General features: G+C 39.5%; 1 protein-coding gene across 3 annotated transcripts in view; it reads left to right on the top strand.

Moving 5' to 3' along the window:
* The window catches only part of ptprdb (protein tyrosine phosphatase receptor type Db), a 74,831-nt gene extending 73,996 nt beyond the window's left edge, over nt 1-835 (top strand). For 2 of the 3 annotated variants that reach the window (XM_060864496.1, XM_060864497.1), the window contains one exon: nt 1-835. This exon is cut by the window's left edge and continues 298 nt beyond it. The gene's annotated coding sequence lies outside the window, so the exon portion shown is untranslated. The other variant, XM_060864498.1, reaches the window with a different exon arrangement.
* Nucleotides 836-5,917: the final 5,082 nt, after the last annotated feature.

Genomic DNA, 5,917 nt, shown 5'->3' with positions numbered 1-5,917 from the left:
CCAGCACCTGGGAGACGAGCAGTCCAACGTTTCATTTGGATTGTGTTTTAGATTAAACTGTACCACTGATTAGTTACCGACACACACACACACACACACACACAGGTAGAGTGGACCACTAGCAATCATGACTTTTCTCAAAATGGCTGTGCAATACTGAATATGACTGCACTTTGGATTTAACTTGAAAGCACACACAAAAATCCACCGTAATTTTATGGCCTGTTAAATTAAGTATTTAAAAAAACACACACAAAAAAAAAAAACGGTATGCCAACAGTATTCATATATGTTTGTGATGGTCTGGGAAAAATCTGTCAGATGCGATCGCTGGATTCTGGAAACCCTTCAGTTTTTGTCTTCTGAATTTGACATCACGTTTCCCTGCAAAACACAGCGGTGAACTCAGTCAGCCGGAAATCCTAAAACCCTTCTAGATAAAAGTGATTTCCTCACAAGATGTGAACATCACGTGCGTGTCAATCAAGTCATAACAAAATGGCTGTGTGTTTTATTCCTCTTATACCACAGTTTTGCGAATACTAACAATCGGATTTATTTATTTATTTATTTTATTTTTTTAAACGAACCCATCGTACTTTATATCCGTTAATGACATTTAATGTGTTTTTTGTTTTTCGATGTAATTAACATATTAGGTGTTCATTTGTAAAGAACAATAGTTTATGCTTTAACATTCACTAATGCCGCTCTCTTCTCTCTCTCTCTCTCTTTGTAATTCTCTCTCTCCTCTCTCTCTCTCTCTCTTTGTAATTCTCTCTCTCTCTCTCTCTCTCTCTCTCTCTCTCTCTCTCTCTCTTTGTAATTCTCTCTCTCTTTGTAATTCTCTCTCCTCTCTCTCTCTCTCTCTCTCTCTCTCTCTCTTTGTAATTCTCTCTCTCTCTCTTTGTAATTCTCTCTCTCTCTGTAAATTCTCTGTCTTCTCTCTCTCTCGCTCTCTCTCTCTTTGTAATTCTCTCTCTCTCTGTCTTCTCTCTCTCTTTGTAATTCTCTCTCTCTCTTTGTAATTCTCTCTCTCCTCTCTCTCTTTTTGTAATTCTCTCTCTGTCTTCTCTCTGTCTCGCTCTCTCTCTCTTTGTAATTCTCTCTCTCTCTTTGTAATTCTCTCTCTCTCTTTCTCTCTCTCTCTCTATCTCTCTCTCTCTCTCTCTCTCTCTCTCTCTCTCTCTCTCTCTCTCTCTCTCTCTCTCTCTCTCTCTCGCTCTCCCCTGAAATTAATATACCCAGTAAAACCCGCATCTTCTCGTGTAAAGGAACCCGCTTTACCTCTGACTGTTACAAAGCACTAACACTACAGTGCTTCCGAATCAACTCGACATCTCCTCGCCATTCGAACGCGTACACACGACTGTGCGAGTGCTTACTGTAGGACGTGATCAAGTACTAGTTAAAAAAAAACAAACCTGGCTGAGCTGCTGCTGCTGCCGCTGAAAATGAATCAGCACCGTCTGAGCGATCGCATTCAAGATGTCTACAGCCCCGTGCTATCAACTTCTGTAATATTAATAATAATACATTTCACTTTAGATTCCAGAGCTAAAGATCTTAGCCATGTAAAGGGATTTCCCAGGCCGACCACACAGATATCAACACGGTTACGGTGTGGACGTTGTTCAACTACGAAGCGTCAGTAAACACACATTGAAAAGAAAAAAAAAAAGACAAAAAGAAAAATCTGAGATGAGCAGCGACACCAAGTCCTAAAGTTCACCTTAACCAAAAAAATAAAAAGAAAAAAAAAAGAAAAGAAAAGAAAAAATCTCCACGGTGACGTTACAGTGACACAGATGATCGTTTCGACAGTAGTAGTGCCTTATCATGATTTTCGATAGTTTGCTTTTGTTCCACTTCTGTGAACGTACCTGTGTTTTAGGTTGTAGACACTTTTGATAAACTAGGATTAAACACGTGCCACACCAAAATTTTAATATCACTTTGGATTATACAAGTATATATATAAATATAAATATATATATTAGTCTCTCTCACGAAACACCGTCATGATTTTTACGAAGCCATATCGATGAGAAATTGATGCTGCCAAGGCCTTTAGGAATTGTTACTACATAAAAAAAAAGTGTATGCATGCACATTTTTGGATGGATATAATATATTTGACATAAATCATGAATTTTTTATATTATTAGTCATCAAAAGGAACTATATCAGTTTACTAAATATGACACTAAATCCCTTTTTTTTTTTTAAATTTTTATTTTATTTTATTGTAATTATCCTACTTATCTTGCCTCATGGAGAGCATGCAGTGTTTGACATCTTTAGCTAGTGAGGTGCTGCTTCGTCCGTATCGACACCTTCACCGTTTAAGGATGTAAGTTATTTTATGATATATCATATGATATGTTATACTATACCATAATTAGCACAATAAATGTAAAGAATAGGGGAAAGAAAAAAAAAACACAAGTTCAACACTTGAGCCACAAACATGTGCTGGTTGTTTTACACCCAGTGCTCAGTTTACTGAATATTCGACTTTTTATTTATTTATTAATTTATTTTTTGCCATGAAAGCACTGCGTCATCCCAGGAATGTAACCAGGTGTTGAGATGTGTTAATGGTCTTTGTGTGTGTGTGTGTGTGTGTGTGTGTGTGCCATGAGGGAACAATACACACTCTCGCTCTATGCACTAACCGTCGTTCTCGAGTACGGAGCGTTTTCTTCCCCCTCCTCCCCCCGTTATCGCCATGGTGACCACAGTGTGTGCATGTTACGATATACAGCGAATATCTTTTGGTGTTCAAAGCTTAAGGAGAATATACACTTTTGTAGTGTTTTAGTGTTCAGTGTTTACCAGAAGACAAGACGGCGCAATCGTAGTTTCTCTCCAAGTTTCTCTTCTCTTAAGTAGCCGAAGGAGCGGAACAGGACCAAGTCTTCTCGAGGACGCAAGAAACTTTTCACCACGAGCCCAAAGCTCCAGCTGATTTTTGGCTCCAGCGAAACATTTAGGACTTAAACGGTCGTTAGTTGTATTTCTCTGCATTTTAAACACATTTTGCCATGATTGAATAAAAATAAAAATAAAAAAATAATTAAATTGCGACAACTCTGTACATCAGTTTGAGGTTAATTCTACATTTTTTGTTTCCATGTTTCTCATCTCTGAAAGTTCAGCCCCTGAATAAATCACCGCTGTTTGTTTCATCATGTGACCTGACCAAATATCCATTTTATTGCCATGTTTCTTTTCCACTTTGTAAGACGTCGACGTGAGAGATTTCTGCGATTCGATCCATCCGGTCGGTCGATGTGAGCACAAGTGAAGCCCGTCTTCTGTTGTTTACCTCTTATTTTGTAGTAAATGTAAATATTTTAGAGAAATAATCTTATGCTTTTTTTATTTTCCTACTTTTGTTGTGAGGAAAAAAAAAGTTGTGAGAACACGGGGGTATTTGTGGATAATTATTATTATTATTATTTTTTTTCTGTTTTGTTTTGTTACAAATAAACTGGCAACAAACGTGTAAGTGTTTTGTTTTCTCTTTGTTCCGTAAGATCACTGGAGAAGTTCATTCAGTCATCTTCATTCGGCACTTCATCATGGTCAGGGAGAACCTTCAGAATGGTACAGGCTTCTTTGAACAACTTAGAACGTGGCACCTTTTTGTAGCAGACCAGGTGAAGAAAAGTATTTAGTACAGATCTCAGTACAGTCTTAAAGGAAATAACACCCTTATGAACTTAGTAACTGTTGAACTGTTACATTCTGTGATGTTTTCCAGCTTCTTTCAGGTGTTTGGAGGTCGTTTCTCCCTTCAGTCTCCCCTTCAGGAGATAAAATGCTGCTCAGTTAGGTTTAGGTCTGCTGATTGACTTGGCCTTGCGTTCTCCCCCTGAAGAAGTCCTTTGTTAGGCAGTATGTTCTTGGTCACTGTCTTGTTTCACTCATGAAGCTCCTCGTAATAGACAAGATGTGTTTCTGTAAACGTTTTGTAGAAATTATTCCGCTGCTTCCATCACGTGTCACATGATCCATAAAGATGAGCGAGTCTGTTCCAGAAGCTGCCATGAAAGTCCAGGCCGTGACACGACCACCACCACGTTTCCACCATGAAAAGCTGATCTCGTCTTTCTCCACACTTTGGCCTTTCAGCTTGGTTCTGGAGGGTTTGTGGCTCATCTCTGTATCTTGTGGTATAGCTGCTATATTTCTACCCTCAAAGCCTTCTTCAAACGGTTGGACTGATACCTTCAGTCCTGCCCTGAGGAGGTTCGGTGGTGTCACTGACTTGTTTTTTTGTCATCTGATTCTGTCGTGTTTCTTGGCTTGACTTCTTCGACGTCTGGTGGTTTCGGTTGTTGATATCTCTCTCTTCTTCAAGGTGGTTTCTGATCTCTGGAATTCTGATCCATCATGTTGTATCCATCTTTTGATCCCAAAACCCAGATTCAGCTTATTTGTATAGCGCGTTTAACAACTAACATTGTCTCAAAGCAGCTTTACTGAAGCATAGAAACAATAAAAATAGGTAAAGATTAAAATTGTTATTATTTATCTCTAACATTTATCCCTAAAGATCAAGCCTAAGGTGATGGTGGTGAGGAAAAGCTCCCTGAGATGAAAAGAGGAACCTTGTCCCTTATTTGTGTGACACTGGACAGTAGTAAATAAAGTAAACGTAAATGATGTCCTTTCTACAACAGATTATAGTCGAGTGGAATTGTGCAACCAAGAGCTCCTGAGTCTGTAATGAACTCGGCTCAAGAATCATGCCCTGAATCATGAGTTCATTATAGACTTAACACTAATTTCTTCCTGCCGAAGTCTTTAAATGTTCTGATGAAGATCCAAGCACAAACACGACCGATGCAGTGGGAGTTCAAAGACGGTGTGATGGTCTCCAAATGATTCTGTCCTCAGTAATCCCACTGGTCCATGCAGATCTGTCCCAACACATTTACACCATTACGCCCTTATCCAGAGCGACGTACATAAGTGCTTAAATCTCTAACATTGGATACGTTAATGCTGGATCACTAGGTTACATACTTAAGATACCATGAGTTTAAAACATTTGTTCAAAGTTACAATAAAAAGGGTCAAAGGATGCAAAAGATGGGGAAAGAAGTGCTAGTTGAAGTGTTTCCTGAATAAGTAGGTCTTCAACCGCCGCTTGAAAACAGCCAGTGACTCGGCTGTCTGGACCTCTAGGGCAAGTTCATTCCACCACCTTGGTGCCAGAGTGATGGTGGGACCAGTCAGAGGGAGATGGTCCGTTTTTTACTTTATAGGCCAGCATCAGTATTTTGAATCTGATGCGTGCAGCTACCAGAAGCCAGTAGAGGGGTTGCAGCAACGGGGTGGTATGTGAGAACTTAGGCAGGTTGAAAACAATACCTGAACAGTACCTGAGCAGCCTGTGTGGACAAAAATGGCCGAATCCTTCTAATGTTGTAGAGAAGAAACCGACATGAGCGAGTCACATTAGCAACATGAGAGAAAAAAGACAGTTGATTGTCCATGTTACCCCAAGGTTGCGAGCTGTGGCTGAAGGGGTGATCAGATCTGATCATATTAATTGATGTAAACTTCACGTGGCGGTGATGGTGGTTTAGTCTTAACAGAATCACTACAAAGTCTCCCGTAGGTGTTCCACCGTGTCGAGAACTGGTGAGTGTGAAGGGCATAACGTACGATTTACATTCAGTGAGCCTCAAGCTGTCAGGAGAGAAACATTTCAGCACAGAATCAAGGTGATATGATCAGTCAGTAAGTACTGCAGTATTTCTCAGCATTGGATCGTATTTGATTCTTTTTTTTTCTTCCCTTTAAACACCTTTTAAATGATTCCAAAACAATGACACCTGAAAATGTTCCATTTTTCCATTTGGAATAATTTTCTGACCCAAAAACACACACAGAGCAGTGG

The sequence above is a fragment of the Tachysurus vachellii genome, chromosome 2 (assembly GCF_030014155.1).
Source record: "Tachysurus vachellii isolate PV-2020 chromosome 2, HZAU_Pvac_v1, whole genome shotgun sequence".
In the NCBI taxonomy this organism is placed as follows: Eukaryota; Metazoa; Chordata; class Actinopteri; order Siluriformes; family Bagridae; genus Tachysurus; species Tachysurus vachellii.
The sequence above is the reverse complement of the archived record's forward strand: the minus strand, read 5'-3'. Positions and strand labels throughout refer to the sequence as shown.